Source organism: Copadichromis virginalis, linkage group LG1 (genome assembly GCF_057382275.1).
Source record: "Copadichromis virginalis isolate Kocher_CV1m ecotype Utaka linkage group LG1, C_Virginalis_male_GT1.1, whole genome shotgun sequence".
Taxonomy (NCBI): domain Eukaryota; kingdom Metazoa; phylum Chordata; class Actinopteri; order Cichliformes; family Cichlidae; genus Copadichromis; species Copadichromis virginalis.
The window spans coordinates 24,519,872-24,535,919 of record NC_140618.1 but is presented as its reverse complement, the minus strand read 5'-3'; the positions used below and the strand labels follow the sequence as shown (position 1 = coordinate 24,535,919).

General features: G+C 38.3%; 1 protein-coding gene across 2 annotated transcripts in view; it reads right to left on the bottom strand.

Moving 5' to 3' along the window:
* LOC146718809 (ephrin type-A receptor 6-like) overlaps positions 1-16,048 on the bottom strand; it is an 86,928-nt gene that overhangs the window by 54,220 nt on the left and 16,660 nt on the right. The window lies entirely within an intron of this gene.

The window sequence follows — 16,048 nt, the reverse complement described above, 5'->3', positions numbered from 1 at the left end:
ATTTCTTTTTATCAGATGTTCGTTCATGAAGACATCGGATCCTTTCAGTTTCTTTCCTTGTTTTAACAGTGCTGTTTTCTGTTTTCTGTTTGCAAATCTCACAATGATGGCTGGTTTGTCACTGTCATTTTTTCGGGGTAGAGGGTGGCAAGCCTCAATGTTGTTATAATCCACTTCCACACCTTTGGACCATAGAAAGGTAACCACTTGATGCTCCGTGGAGTTGACATCTTCCTCTCCTGGCCCTCCTACATTGTCAGTGGCGACCGCCCGGGCGTATGACCGGGGTTTGATGCGAAGCCCCGTGATGATAACATCGTTCATCCGGGTGTACTGCTCCAAATCCGCCACTCTGTTCTCCAGGTACGCCAGCCGCCGATCCTTCTCGGCGTTCTGGATGCGGAGAGCCTTAACTTCCTCGACCAGGTCCAGGATGGCTTTCTGCTGCAGTTTGACAGTAGAAATCTCCTCTGTCATAAACTCCAGCGACTTCTTAATATCGTCTCCTTCCTCGGCTGACAGAACTTTTTTCGGGCCCATGCTGAGAGACGCTCTTGTAGCTTTGCCGTGACGACCGGCTAGCTAGTTGATGCTAGCGTCCTTCCTCTCACTCACCGCTGAATGCCAATCTACCCTGATCTTCTTGTTAACACTGAGATCGCAGATACACGCAGAGGAAATTAGTTTCTCTCATTAAGTACGGAGGAGACAAGATCCCTTATTCACCCTACTGAATCAGGGCTCTGCCCACCGGAGATGCCAGCAAGTGCACTGTCACTGAATGTTGTCCAGTGGCCAGGTAGGACTCACTTCCTTGGTTGCTTATACACTTGTAATTTTATAAGGGGACTCTGAGGTAATATTAAGATGTTTAATGATGCACAGACATACCCTGTTTGTTACGTTTGCATGAATATGACCTAAAAAATAAAAAATAAATGTATTTACTCAGGAAAAATCCAAAATTCACACATTTCCAGTAATGCTTCGACTGCATCCAGTTGCAAGGCCTCTGCAGGACTTATGCCACATGCCACTGAATCAGTCACTTAAAAGATTTTGAGCAGACGTAAAGACAAAGTCGGGGAAGTTTCTTCACCATACACGGTGCTCTGTATATCCTCATTACATTGCCCTCCTTACAAAGCTTAAAACAGAAACTGAGTATCTTATTACAAGAAGCAGACTTTCTGGTTTGCATAAGATCAGCATTAAGTAATTGGAGTTCCATTATGCATACAAACGAGAGAAAATGGTGATTTGTCACTCCGTGTGCCTCAGTGTTCTAAAATGCACCCTTGGGATGTGGCATGGTTCAGTGCAGGGAAAACAAAAATGCAAACCCTGAGTTTGAAAGATGAGCTGCAACCCACGCTCTCCGAGGCAATCAGATATGCACCTACTAATCGCTCTGCCTATTAGTCCAAAGCTTAGCAGACTGTGGAATGCAGAAAGTAGGTTTTGTGTACAAAGTGTAGATCTAATTAATGTACCGAACTCATAGTAATGCTGCAGTGTGAGGGAGCAATACAACAATTGCCTCATAAAAATGCTCGCTGCTGGCTTAGTAGTGAGGCGGACCATACAATGAAATACTGATACTTAGTTTGGGGCTACGGCATTTGATTTCATTAAAAATGCTCTCGCTTAATATGAAATACAACTGAAATCACATTTATTGTCATCACATCGAGCTTGATGCTAAAAGACCTGCAACTATTACACATGTGGCTGACTTTTAGTCCTCCAGATACACCTTCTCCAACTCCAGCGCCTTCAATCTGCATACAGATAGTTATCAGAAGGACAGAGGAGGATGGAAAACACCATGTAATACTTCATCACTATTTATAGCAAGAATCGCAGTACCTGTTCAGGCTTGAGACAGACAGGCGCATAGCACCTGCTCAGTTTACATGAATTTAGTATGGTGGCCATATCAATGTATTCAAGAGTTTTGGGGTTGTGGTTGATGTACCTTTAGAAATAGTTCTGCTCAATTACATCCATAGGAATTAATAATGTTTATCGGGACTGTGCAGCTGAACAGCTCATAATGTTTTAAAATGTTCTTGCTATCAATTCTCTTAAAATTAACAAATATAAAAATATGCAGTGCTGTGAAAAAGATTTAGACAAAGATTACCTGAGTGATTCACAATATCATCACATAAAGATCCAGTTTTTAAATGATGATATGTTTTTTTAAAGAGAAAACAAGCAGTTCAACTTGGATGTTGTCGGTGCAGGTGTTTGAACGCAACATTTTATTGATGATACTTTATCTGAATGAGGACACCTCAGTGAGGACAGCCGTGCAGGTCAGTTTAGCTGCACAGTTTGTGCATGTACACGGATCAGCCACAATAAAACCAAAGGCATGTGAAGTGAATAGCCAAGAAACCCTGGGTAATAGCATTCATGTTGATGTTACCTTAACTTGTACAACCTAAAAATTACTGCAAACTCAGCATACTACCCATTTCCATGTTACTCACCGACGGTTTTGGCCTGCCCAGCAGGATGGTATTCAGGACTGGCTCAAGGAACATCAGTAAGTGAGAATGCTATCCAGCCTCCAAACTCCCCATATCTGAGCAATGGAGTCTCCACCCCACCATCCAAAATGCCCACAGGATGTGCTGCTGTTAAACGCAGTCTCAGGCACCTACTAGCACCACCCCAGGGGTTCCAACTGCTGGGAGCTGTTTTTGTGAGAGCTTCTGTGCACAACATGAATCAGTGGGTGAGGCTGGGGCTTGGTGTATATCCCAATATATCCTTTCCAAAGCCTGTCCGGACGATGCCTGACGAACTATTCCTATTTTTTCGGTTAAGTAGTGTTCGCTTCCTGCTTTGACACACCAATGATGCATTACGACACACTTTAGCTCTCGCTGCAACTGCTTGAGAAGTAGTTGAAAAACAATTTGATTTTGCAGCGATGTTCAGAATGGAAAACTTGCTACGTTGGGTTTTTTCTTTCTTTCTTTCTTTTTTTTGCTTCCAGCAGTTTATCTACTGAGCTCTTGACAGAAATTTGACAGCTTGCTTCAGATGGAACTTTTGCCTTGCAGATACAAACATCATCTTTCAAATCAGCTGATGGTTGGACAAAGACCAGGCTTACATGCATGAGAAAAAAGTTTTCTTTTTTACAAATGGTGGAGTGAACCTCACCTTTGGCAGCATATTTTTTTTAGAGCCAACTAAGTCGTTAAGCACTTAATTAAGCTGGAAAATTAAACATTCGTTGCAGATTTATTTCTATTTAATGTCCTCAATTAGAAGTAGATCTGGACCTTTCCTTGCCAACATATGGCTTATGTAATTATTTAAGTCAGTGATGGCAAACTTTGTGAGAAAACAGAGTGTACAAAGTCATAAAAGCAGTGGAACAAGAAGTTAATGCTGACAAAACCTCTTGAATCACTGGAGAAACGAACAACAAACAAGGAAGTTTTACCACTTCCTTGGGTAAAACTGTTCCAGCTTCTCATTAATACAAGTATCTAATCAGTGAACCAAATAGCAGCAACTCAGTGTCTGAGGTTTAAATCAAACATCAGGGTGAGGAAGAAATGTGATTTAAGTGACTTTGAACATGGTTGTTGGTGCCAGATGGACTGGTTTGAGTAATGGTTGACCTACTGGTGGCAGGTCTTTGCTTCGACCTGTAACGGTAACTCAGATAACCAAATGTTACAACCAAGGTATGCAGAAAAGCATCTCTGAATGAACAACATGTCAAATCTTAAAGCAGATTTGCTACAGCAGTACACAGAAACCTGACACTGCAATTCATATGGGCAGTTCACAAACTTAGACAACAGAAGATTGGTCTGATAGGTATTGATTTCTGCTGCAACATTTGGAAGGTAAGGTTAGAATTTAGCATAAACAATATGCAAGAAGAGATCTATCTTGCCTTATATCAACAGTTCAGACTGTTGTTGGGGTAATGGTGTGCGGGATATTTTCTTGGCACACTTTGAACCCCTCAGTACCAACTGACAACCGTCTCTTCATGATCATCAGCTACAGTGTGTCCATCTTCTGATGTCTGCTTCCATATCACAAAGTTCAAATCACCTCAAAATGGTTTCTCGAACATGACAATGAGCTCACTGTACTCAAATAGCCTCTGCTGTCCTAGGATTTATACCTAAAGCCCTCTTCTGCACACAATTTGATGGTACATGCTGAAAATGATTCAACATCAATTATTGACTCACTTCGGGCCATTTTATTGCCAAAACAAAAAATGTATATTTCAGACACCCCTTCTCCAAGATATTTTTAGTTACCTAGAGGCAATGTTGTGCAACAATAGTAAAAAACAAAACAAAACATAATAATAGAGAAAATAATTAACTCATGTATCATAACTCAACTATGCAAGAGCAATAAAAACATCAGAAAAACTTCCAAACATCTCAAAAGATTATGAAACAAAGATCTGAAAAACATTTGAAACATATTTACATATCTGTAAATATCTACACAGAGGTGCACATTACACTTTGTACGCATCACTTTGGTGTATCTGTGCACCCAGGTACCCTACATCTTCCCTTGTTTGACTCCATTTTACTCATATAGTGCAAAATCACAACCTTTATTGCCTCAAGGTGCTTTATATTGTGAGGTAAAGACCCTAAAAAAATAAAGAGAAAACCCCAAGGAAGAAACTTCCAGCAGAACCAGGGTCAGGGAGGGGTGGCCATCTGCCCCGACCGATTGGGTTGTCATATTTTGTTGGCCAGAGTGATGCATTGTCCAAGAGGAGATCTTGATTTGAAATGGGAGCTGTGGGCCTGCTTCTTCTTCTTCTTCTTCTTCTCATACTTTCGAGATATACCACCATTGGTTCGCCCTCTCTTCTTGTTTTCTTTTTTGGACTTTTACAGACAATTTGGAATTTGGGACCATGTTTTCACTTGCGTCTACATCTGGAAGCTTCCCAATGTAAATCCCAAAATTGTGTTGAATGCCTGATCTTTTTGTGATTCGGCGCTATATAATTAAATTAGAATAGAACAGAATTGAACTGAATTGTTCCAGCAACATGTGAAATGTGCACAAGTACATGACATTCTCCCACAGGAAATATCCCTCATCGCACCATATTGCCCTGTCAGAAACCTTCATAAAACCTGAGAAAAAACCCTTTCTACAATTTCATATGGTCACTTATTTACAGTATTTTTTATTTACAGGTCAATTACAAAATATTCTTACGTTCTTGTCAAACCATGTGGTCATGTGACCATGCGTCAGAAAAGGATGCCCCACCATCAAATGATGCTCGATAGTGACTCCCACAACTTCCACTGCACTGAAATTTGATGCTTTTTCAAACACTCTTGGCATAGTTTAAGTTCATATGTACTGAGCACAAGTCTTTAAAATCTCTTTTCCCAGGGCAACACTGTGCTGTAGAGGAGTAATAAAGTGAATGCAACTTATAGCAGTATTTCAGATGCTCTAAACATCTTTTCTTTTTGATAAGAACAAGTTTATTGATCTTTGGCCACCTTACCAGACTTTTAGACAGAATTCTGTCATAGTCATGGGTCCCTGTGTTTTGAGTTTTAGAAAGTTTATAGTTCCTTTGGGGTTTTATTCTTTAGTTCTTGTTACTTTTGAATTCTTGGTTCTGTCTACATCTTCAGTATTGATTTACATTTAATTCTTTGTGTTTCAGTCTAGTGTATCCCCCCAGTACCCTTGTTAAGTCTTTGCCCCCCACCCCCATTTGTTACTTCCTGCTTTATTTTGGTACTCCTTTGTCTCTTGTGCTTTGTTGAACTTTATTTCCTCCTTGTCTCGTTACCTAGATTCTCTTAACCTGTGTTTCATTTCGCCCCAGCTGTGTTCATTTCTTCTAATTGCTCTCTTGTGTATATATATAGAGGTGTCTTTCTCTCAGTCCTTCTCACAGTGTCTTATTTTACTTCTGTATGTTTTTGCTGCCAAAATTGTTAGAGTCTTTTATGTTGTGATGTTTTTAGTCGGGTTTTTTGACTTTTCTGTCAGTTTAAATAAAGGCATCTTTTCAGTTTATCCTGTTGCCTTAATATTCCACATTTGGGTCCTCCTCCATGACAGCTACACTAAGAATAATACAGAAACAAACTGAAAATGTATCTACAGTGTAGGCTTTTGTTTTTTCTTTGTTTTTTCTTTTTTTTTCTTCCCTTTCTTTATTCAAATCAGGCAACAAAGTATATATCTCCTTTACATTGACATAGTTTTTTTTTTCCTCCCATTTTCCCCTTTTCCCTTCCGCTCCCCTCTTTTTCCCCTTCCCTTCCTTCCTCTCCCCATCCTTTTTACATAAAATATAATTACCATTATATAAACAATCATAAACAATCATATCTATGTCTATACATACACATTTATTATCCCAAATAAGTATATTCAAAGGAGGGAGAGAGGGGAAAAAAAAAAACAAAACAACAACAAAAAAAACCCCCAAAACAAATGAATCCCCCCCCCCCCAAAAAAAAGAGAAAAAAAAAGAAAAAGAAAAGGAAAGAAAAAAAACAACAACACCTGCGTAGGCCCATAGGCTTTTGAAATGCCTCCACTAGGGTGAGTATTTATTCCTTCATTTTTTCCACAATATTTCTGTATATCTGTTTCAAAGTTAAAAAGACAGAAGGATACTAAATAATGAATAAATAAAGGACAACTATTTGAGTCACTGCAGAGAAGAAACCAATTGGGTACAACCAAAAAAAAGTTTATAAAAGAACAGAAAGACAAAAAAAATTAAAGGTAATGGAAGAATTTGAGAAACTCAAGGGCAGACAAGTGGGAAGCAAATTGTGAAACTACCTGATAAGAGAGACATAAGACTGCATACGGGAACTAATAGGCGGGAACTATTAGGAAATTAGAGGTGGGAATAAGACGAGGAGAGGAAGTGTAAAAAAAAAAAAAACTACACAAATAAATAAAACAAAAAGTAACTTAAAGACAGGGAGCCCCAGAATGTAGAGACAAAGGAAAGTTAGCAGAAACAGTGTAAATTATTATTATTATTTTTTAAAAAGTATAAAAAAACCCCCGAAATCATAAGAAATCCAAAGAAGCCGATTTTAACCAAATATGAAAACCAAAAATAATACATAACCTGCAGTTATCCCAGCTTTAGCCAGCATAGGCAATGGCTGCACCATGGAAGAAAGTACAGAACTGATTTAAACTTCTGGCTGGGTTTGTATCTTGGACTCAAGCATCTAAATGCCCCCGAGGATTTTTCTTTCTTTTGTTTTTTTTGCCAGTGCAAATAATGAGTCACTTTTGGCCATTTTCACTTCAGCTCACTTCCAAGGATATTTTGATATTGGCAGCTGTGATGACTGGCATCATATTCTCTCCAAATAAAGGAGCAGGTTAGCTGGTATTCCTTAGCTGTTAACAAGGAAAGATAATTTAATGATTGTCAAGATGGGGCAGCAGTTTTTGGTTATCACATGCAATGTTTTTATTTTTGGAAAACCATCCATGTTTTAGTAACACATCAACAGGAATTTATGTAATTAGTGCACAAAGTCAGAAATAAAAGTTAATCTGGAGTTTCCCTTAAGGTGAAAATCAGAGAATAAATAGTTCATGTTCATAGGTGCTGAAACATTAAGATAAATGACACGTGCACACATGCGCACACCTAACGACACTGCACAGACAGATAGCATTGTATTAAAAACAACGGAGGCGGCACTCAACCTGGCTAAGAGATTTGAGGTTTTGATTAAAACAAGGCAATTTGTCATTGTCAGACTAAAGGGAAGGGAGAGAGTGGTGTTATGAAAATGTCATTAAATCTCTGTAGTTTTGATGAATTATTGATTTGATATGAATCTAGGTGGTGGAGTTTTGCTGTGTTTTTGTTCAACCAATTAATGGCATTGCTGGTCCCCATAGCAAAAACGCTGTTTAGGCTGCGTGCAAGGGAGGAGAAGCTTTTTCAATATTGGTATTTGGCCCTGAAAATATCTCAGCCTTTTGCTGCTATTTATTGGTTTTGCTCGAAAGGATTTATTACACTTTTAATAATAGCCTGAAAGCACAAACAGCCCCCACCCCACAACCACTTTGTGTCTTGAATTAGACACGAAGTCATGAAAAAATTATTGTTGCTGCTGATGGTTGCTCAGTCCCCGATGAAATATTTGTAAGAATGAAATCTACAGCAGCGCTTCTCCTTCAGGCTCAGACCTAAAAGAATCATATACTGCAATTAAATTAATTTAATCTCTAGATATTGTAATGGCTTGTTTGAATCTGTATTCATTGCATATAAATGTTGTCGCATATGTTCTATAAACAACAAAAGCCGAGAAAACCAGACTCTGTTAAATTAAGATCTCTGGGCTTCAGGAGGTTGGTTAATTGCATCTTCAGTATTTCACAAATGGTCTCAGCTTCAAAGTGCTGTTTTACTAAATTCAAATGTATTATTTTATAGTAGATAAATGTGGTTTAATAATCAACATACGTGAGAGAATTAGATACACATAACAAACGTGAACAATGCAGTGCTCACACTCCCTGGACACTTCATTGGATATGCCAAACTGTTATTGGGTAAGATCCCCTTTTGCCCTTTAGAACTGCTTTAATTCTTCACGACACAGATTCAACAAGGTGCTGGAATCATTCCTCAGAGATTTTTGTCCATGTTGACATGACAGCATCACACAGTTGCTGCAGATTTGTCAGCAACACATCCATGATGCAAATCTTTCATTCTATCGTTTTCCAGTCTGCTCTGCTGGATTGAGAGCTGGTGACTGTGGAACACAGTGAACTCATTGTCATGTTCATAAAAACCAGTCTGAGATGATTAGAGCTTTGTGACATGGTGTTTTATCCTGCTGGAAGCCACTTTTAGAAAAATGATAAACAATACTCAGGCAGCCTGTGGCATTTAAACAATGCTCAGTTGGTGCTAAGGGACCCTAAGTGTGCCAAGTAAATATCCTCCACAGCTTTACAACATCGCCATCAGCCTGAATTGTATGATGCAAGGCAGAGTGGCTCCATGCTTTTGTGATGTTTAAGCCAAAATCTGACACAACTACCTGAATGTGCCTCCAAAAATGGTCTTCTGCTGGTGTAGCCCATCTTCTTTAAGGTTTATTTTATTGTGCAGAGAACAGAGATGGTATTCTGCATATAACAATTGGTTATTCTAGTTACTGTTACCTTCCTATCAACTTGAAGCAGTCTTGCTTCTCCTCTGACCTCTGAGCCAGAAAACTGCTGCTCACTGAATATTTTCTCTTTTTCTGGCCATTCGCTGTAAACCCTGGAGATGGTTGTGTGGGGAAATCCCAGTAGATTAGCAGTTTCTGAAATACTCAGACAGCCTGTCTAGCACCAGCAACCATGCCATGTACAAAGTCACTTAAATCTTTCTTCCCCATTGTGATGCTCAGTTTGAACTTCAGCACGTCATCTTGACTATCGCTTCATGCCTAAATTTTAATGAACGCGATATGATTGGCTGATTAGATATTTGCTTAAACCATTTGAGCAGCAGGTGTACCTAATTAATATCTAATTGCGTAAATAAATTAAATCAAAGGAAGAGTGGACTTCTACATGTTTACTTACTCATAGTTACGAGGTATAAATAATAATGTTATATATGAAGCTTTAATAGTGTAATACTTTAGTATTTAGTCTTTAGCAGCTGTCCTGTGATTTTTAACTGCACGAAGACACCAATTTATTTATTAATTTGAAGTTTGTCTTTTCATTTATTTGATAAATCAAGAGAGTTTGGTACGAAGTGGAAGTGGGTCAGAGGAGAGCTGCTCTTTGACCATGTATTTGAGAATGGACATCTACTTTTCAGCAGACCTGTACTTATTTCTTGATAGACTGGCTCACGATGCACCTGCTCTTAAGTTATGTTGTACAAGACATCTAAACAGCTATAGGGAAATTATAGGGTCCTTATATTTTTTTGATGCTGAAACACGTTTCGCATTTTAGCTCTAACTTAAATGTATTTGTTGTGTTGCTAACTGCATCAACAGTTGGGGAAATAAAGCTATTTTTATATGCAGTCTCTCTTTTTTTATAGGCAGTGTAATTGGATAGCTGACTCAAAAGCTGTTTCTCAGACAGGTGCTAACTGTTCCTTCATCGGTTGAGCATAAATTAAGCCGTTAAGAGGTCTGTAGATGATTCAAAGTGTTTATTTGTTCTGAGAGGTGTTTCTGTTAATCAACATGTGGTCAGAGGAGACCTCAGTGCAAAGCAGAACAATGTGGAGTGGCCAAATTAGCAATTTAGCATATTTTGAGGGGAAAAAAAATATGGGTGATCAGAGCAACATAAAAAGACAGCAACAGAAAAAAAACAGTGATGATCACAGGATCTTTTCAATGGTATGTACGCCATTATTCAAGTCTGTCATAAAGGAAATACAGAAAGTTCACTAAACTAATGACTACTTTCCAAAAAGACAAAAGCTGAAAATAGGGGAGCTGTTTGATAATGGCTATAATTCCTTAGCCTCTCCAACTGAAACTGAGAGTCTGCACTTTAAACTTTTAAATTATGCCTGCGTTCAATAATATATAGACCGAACTGCACTAAGTTTATTTCTTTAAATTCACTGAAGGTACTTTGAGTTATCTGATTAAAGGGTTACACTTCCAGTTTTGAGTGAAACTGCTTTTTCCCTGTGGAAGCTTCTTTGAATAGAAGCAAATGAATGCGATGTAATGATATTCCTGTATCGCTTAAGTCGCAGATGTGCACACCCACACAGTAATCAGAAATCCTGAGGATGGATCAGATTTCTGTGCGTAACAGTATCCCTGTTTCTTTTTGAGAAAACTGGTACACACATTCTGCTTTCTCCAAACCAGCTCAGACGTGTGAAATGAGCACAGCGAGTTTTGAAAAGCTGCCGACAGAAACGGCTGCTGTGTTTGCATCAACCATACTGCTGATGCAAACACAGCTCTCATGTCTACTGATTTTCTTTAAAGTGTGTTGATTTTTCCGTCCCAGCAGCAAAATTCACACATAATATTTATTATTAGTATTATCATTACTACTAATAATGGCTAGACAGCCTTCAGAAGTCTGGAAATCATATTGTCTGGATTTGCCAGGATTTTTTTAAATGAGGTGTTACAGATTTATTATTCAAAAAGCAGAATTGCAGAAAAAAAGAGTACTTAGATTTTTTTATTTAAATAATTATTGTATTAAAAATGCACAGATTGTATAATTAAAATATATTTAAAGTACATGAAGTCAGAGGTGGGACCAAGTCATTGTCTTGCAAGTCTCAAGTAAGTCTCAAGTCTTTATCCTCAAGTCTCAAGTCAAGTCTCAAGTAATGTCAGGCAAGTCAGAGTCGAGTCTCAAGTCACTGGTGTAAAAGTCCGAGTCAAGTCACAAGTCTGAAACTTTGAATTTCAAGTCCTTTCGAGTCTTTAAAAAAAATAAAACGAAAAAATAATGTTGCAGTTATGCTAAATGTAAATATTAGACCATGTAATTTTAAAATCTGTGTTTTTCTCAACACATGACAAAATAGTGAACTTAGAAAATATACACAAATTGTGAAATTGCACCTCTTTAAAAAATGCAGCTCAATTAAACCTAGCTCCAAGAATAATTTTCACCGACAGTTCTGAGATACGCTGCATGTTATTCTTGGATGCGGTTGTAGGACCAGCTTTAAAATCGCATGACAAAAATATCATACACATTAAAAAAAACTGTATCACCAACGTAGCCTGGAAAACATTTGCTAGTTAGATGAAGTCAGCTATCTCATCTTAGCATATTTATTTCAATTCAATTCAATTCAATTCAATTCAATTCAATCTTAATTGGCAGACTTCATGTCCATAAAAACAAGACCAAAAAAAAAAAAAAAAAAAAAAAAAAAAACACACACACACAACACTCCCCCCCCCAACACAAGGTATACACCATTAAATATATATATGTATATAAATAAGTATCTAAAACATTTGTAAAAATATAAAACCATAATATACATAAAACACAATTACTTAAAATAAATCAATAAATACAAAAACACTTTAACCAGTGCTTTCTGAGACTGGATGAGTAACGGGAACCACTCACTGTCGGATCTGTGAGTGCTAAAATTATACTGTTACTCGAACCATCCAGTCGTTCTCTAAAATTGAACATTAGCTTCCTTAAAAGTGCTTTAAAAGTCCAAACACCCACAGCTACAAACATCTGGCTGGCACTACCACTTCTAGGTATCCTGCAAAGGATTCTCATCGCATCATTATATGCAACATGCAGCTTCTGCATGCTACATTGTTTGTAGGATGACCACAAGGGGGCAGTATATAGCGGTGTGCAATACGCTTTAAACAAAGCCACTTTAACTGGAAGTGAACAAAAGCTGAATTTGCGTGCAATAGTATTTGCCTGCACATAGAGCTTACACCGTTGTCTGTATATGTCATCATCATCATTCATTTGCTCAGTAATAAAGTGACCGAGGTATTTCACCTTTTTATGAACTTCAAGAGTTTTTTTGTGCCAGTTTAAACAAAGGGAAATTTAGCTGTTTATCCTGCTTGGTTCTACATATCAAAACAGCACTTTTAGCAGCATTGTACTCAATGTCATATTGCACACCATATTCAGTACAGACATTAAGAAGATCCTGTAACCCAGCACTGCTTGGACTAAAAACAACCAGGTCATCTGCATACATAAGATGATTTATCAGTGCTTTACCTAATATACACCCAGTGTTACAGGCTCTCAGTTGTATGGACAAATCATCAACATACAAATTAAATAAAATTGGAGACAAAATCCCACCCCGTCTAACACCATTGCTGACACCAAAGGGGGCAGAAATACTGCTTCCCCATTTAACCTGCATGTTCTGATGAGCGTACCAGTAAGAGAGAATCCTCACGATGTACTGAGGAACTCCCCATCTCTTCATTTTATCAAAAAGTTTTCTGTGGTTCACTCGATCAAAAGCCTTAGAGGCATCAATGAAAGACATGAGGACAGATGAATTTTTAGCCCTGTACAAACTGACTATTTCCTTGAGTGCATATATGCACATGTCAGTGCCGTGCTTTGAAGCCAAACTGATTATCCAGAGAAGAGATGAACACACTAACTCTGTCAAACAAGATTCTTTCTAACACCTTAGATAAAATACTGGCTAGTGCAATTGGCCTGTAATTATCCAAGCAGCTCACTTTTGCAGCTTTGTCCTTCATAACTGGTACCAGTAAAATACACAGCATTGAGTCTGGTAATATGCCATGAATCATAAACCCAGTGAAACAGAGTGCAAAAAGAGGAGCTAGCCTTACACTAGCATGTTTTAAATGTTCTGCAGTGATGTGATCCAAACCAGAGGATTTATTATCAGACAACCTATGAATGGCTTCATATACTTCATGTGTTCTTACACTTATTGTGTCATTACTCATGTCAAGATTGTCCTCATATGGTTCACTTTTTATACAGTTAAACAACGCACTGTAATGCTGTCTCCATAATGCTGCAATGTTATCTGCCCCAGAAACACCTTCAACAGTTGATGGTAGAAATGGTTTACAGTTATTAAGAGCTTTCACCTCTTTCCAAAAATCTGCCGTATTATTACACAGCATTTTCCTGGCCAAAGAATCTGCTCTTAGCATTTGCTCATTTTTAGTTATAAAGCGAACAGCGTACTTATATCTGGCATTCGCACATTTTTTCTGTTCAAATTCTGGGCCTTGTTTAGGTCTTCCAGCCATGGCCCAACATTTATAAGCTATGCGAGCTTCATCATGGTACATGGATGGATACATGTTCTTTCCAGCCAGGTCTGATGTTAGGTTTCTTATGCTTATATTGTTTATCAAGCAGTGTGCCACTTTTATACAGAGCAGTCACTATATCATCATACATGGAGCAGAGTAAATGTTTATGCACAGCATTCTTACAGTTGACATCTTTGCACAAAATAGCTTCTTTATTTATATGCATATTAATAATCATACGGTTCTTGGAGTGAGTGCATACACTCATGAAGTTTAGTAACTTCCGGTCACTGCAACAAGCCCAGGTACAGTTTACCGACGGATGGGTACAGGACCTTGAAATGCACCGTGTAGAACGAAAGACCATCGTACGTATCATAAGTTTACCAATCTCACAAATCGTCTTCATAAATACACATTCCTTAACCGTTTATTAATATAACCTTTGAGCTCAACGGTAATTAATTAGTAGTGGAAATAATTTCTGGTAGCATCACAGAAATGTAGCAGTGACAACAATACTGTATGCTGTAATCGTACTGGGCAATTAGTGATACAAAAAAACCTGTTTTATCCTGTGAATAAACGTATATGTTTTTGTCAATGTACCATAATAACATAAGCGAAACGCAATATTGTGTCAGGACAATTCACTATTTATGCACAATAAATAAAGGAGCATAGCGCCACAATTTCTGTTCAGCGCCAGACTTGCTTGTAACCTATATCACCAATTATGTTATGAAAATGACGTATTAACTACTAAAAACACTGACCTTCGTGTAAATGCTTGGAGCAGACTAACCTGTGAGCTGGAGTGTTCTGGGACGTTATATTTGATCTTTGAATGGCTGCAATCCAGGCCGTCTTTGTTACTTCGGAAACATGGCTCGAACAATTTCTCTTCAACGACGTAATCCGATAACAACCGATCTCTTTACCCGTCGGCTTCCCGTGGCTCTCATGCGACCGGCTATTGCAGTTAATAATACAACAGCTTCTTGACATTTTTGTGTTTCTTTTTATCGCTGTATAACTGATTTTAATTGAAAGCCTGCGTGCGCTAGTACCGCTTGCCACGAGTTCCCAGAATCCTTTGCGGTTCTACCCGTGAATGACGTCACATTTTCAATCTCTATATAATATGCGTGTTAAATTTTATATTTGGGGTAAAATATCAAGTCTTTTCAAGTAAACCGGTTCAAGTCCAATTCAAGTCCCAAGTCATTGGTGTAAAAGTCCAAGTCAAGTCACAAGTCTTAGAACATTTTTTCAAGTCAAGTCTAAAGTCATAAAATTAATGACTCGAGTCTGACTCGAGTCCAAGTCATGTGACTCGAGTCCACACCTCTGCATGAAGTAAACATGCTCCTTTTCAGAATCATATACATGATATCATTGGAGCATCATTTTTGATTAAATACGTTAAAGAGTGAACATCTCTTTAATGTTGCAGCTGTTGATGATTTTAATTGCTGATTGGTAGGTAGCTTGATCTATAACTATGCAATTAATCTTAAAAAAACAACAACAACAAAAGCAAAAGGAAGCATAACATGTGAATGTTTTTTTGTTTTTTTTTAAAAAAGAGCATGTACATTAAACAAGTACTTAAGTAAATGTATTCAGTTACATTCTTACTGCTTCTACCCATGCTCTCATCTAATGTCGTTGGGGGACTAACAAAGGTCTAGTCCGGTGGTTTTAGTGTAATGGGTTCATCCGCATAAATGTCAGAGCCATGGTTTGCAGCACAATATCGCACTTTAATGAGATTATCAGTGTTGTACACTTCACCTGTCAGTGGTTTTAATGTTGTAGCTGTGTGTGTATGTCCAGTACACCCTTCTCATATAGGTGGTGTACTGTGCGCTCCTGCATGACATCTGCCACACGGCTGACCTGCGAGCTACGCTGTCACTTGCTGTCCACCTCCAATCCACTTGTTGCCTCTGAGTCAACCTTCCTCTAGGGGCAAACTTAGCATATGTTCTTAACCCCTGCTGTGCTGTGTTTTGTGCTCCCACAAGTCACCATATCATTCTTCAGTGGATGTCACATTGCTCTAACTGCTGTCAGGAAGGCTGCCGTATAAAACACGCCGCCTGATGCCCACAGGATTTTTTTTAATAAGACACAAGAACTTGTCTCCTGTCTTCATTTGACTCAAATGCAAGAAAATCTAGTCTGCTGTGGCTCAAGTTTTCGATTTTGGACAAGAGAGGTTCAAATTGTAG